The sequence below is a fragment of the Zerene cesonia genome, chromosome 3 (assembly GCF_012273895.1).
Source record: "Zerene cesonia ecotype Mississippi chromosome 3, Zerene_cesonia_1.1, whole genome shotgun sequence".
Classification (NCBI taxonomy): Eukaryota; Metazoa; Arthropoda; class Insecta; order Lepidoptera; family Pieridae; genus Zerene; species Zerene cesonia.
Window position 1 is genome coordinate 8,619,714 of NC_052104.1, and position 1,389 is coordinate 8,621,102.

The window sequence follows — 1,389 nt, forward strand, 5'->3', positions numbered from 1 at the left end:
TTAAAATAAGGCATGTTGCTGATGTTTACAATACTATTTATTTTGTTGTAAAGAAAAGGACCCATATAGGCTATAGTATTTGCGTATTATGTTTGTATATTATGTTTGTATTTGCGTATTATGGTTTACAAAAAAATACAAAAATAATAATGCTTTAATCTATAATTGAAAAATGTATGAAAGAAAAATGTGTATGTATATTTATTATAAATATCTTAATGTGCCTTTTTCCTTCGATACTATCATCTGCTGTCCAAATGATTATAAAGGCCTGTTTCAAGATTGGATGATAAATTCTGACGTAACTATTTGTCTTCTTTCCTCGCAGATAAATTTCACATAGCATATTTTTAAAAACTTACAAACATTGTTAAATGATGTGAATGGTTATATTACTTTAGTTTTTTAACACTTAAAAAGAGGTGAGAAGGGCCTTTTTTGAAGGCGGGGGAAGCGCGCCTTGCATTGTTAAAGACGATTATATATCAATCTGTATGTTGACAAAAACGACACAGTCACAAACAGATCGAGTACTATACGTTGCTTGCAATGCAGAGGCACCGTCTTGTACTAAGCGAGCGATGGCGCATTGTAATGCGTTCATTGCGATTCAGTCGCGACTACCGAGTGTAGTGGAGTTAATCATTGAAAGAAGCGTCACGCGTTTTAAAACATATCAAGAATTGTTTTTTGATGTGAAACATCTGTAGCCGCACGTAAAACAGATTTCTGGCGTGGCGACGCGTCGCCACGCTAAATGATAGTGTATAATATATACAGTCTATATGCAGTAGTGTGTACGGTGTAATATTTTATTATATCATTATGACATATTTAGTTCCTATCACAGTCTATTCTTTGCATGTAAAGTTTATAAAATAATTTCGATGTTTCACATTTGCCAGGCGTCCCGTGACGGCTCACATTTTTTCTAACCTCTTGAAGCTGTTCTGTGTCATATTATCATGGAAGTATAATTACATAAATTATTACTTCATTGTATCATATGGAAGGTGGAGTCAAAGTTAACTGACTGATAGACCTGTTGTAATCCTGTATGTGGTAGTCGAGCACGCTTCGGCACGAATTGGGCCAGCTCGCACCGGGGAAGTACCACACCCCCACAGAAGACCGGCGTGAAATAGCATTCTGCTGTGTTTCGTTCGGTGAGTGGGGGAGCCGGAGGCCCATATCCTTTTCCTTACCCTTCCCAGTCCTTTCCTTTATTCCTATCGCAAATCCTTTCTTAATCCCTTCCCAAAAAGTCGGCAATTCATTTGTCGAGGCGTAAGGTCTGCAATGGACCTTATGCCTCTCCAAATGTTCATGGGCGGTGTTAGCGCTTTTACCATCAGGCGTGCCACCAGCTCCATTGCCGACTGTAACATA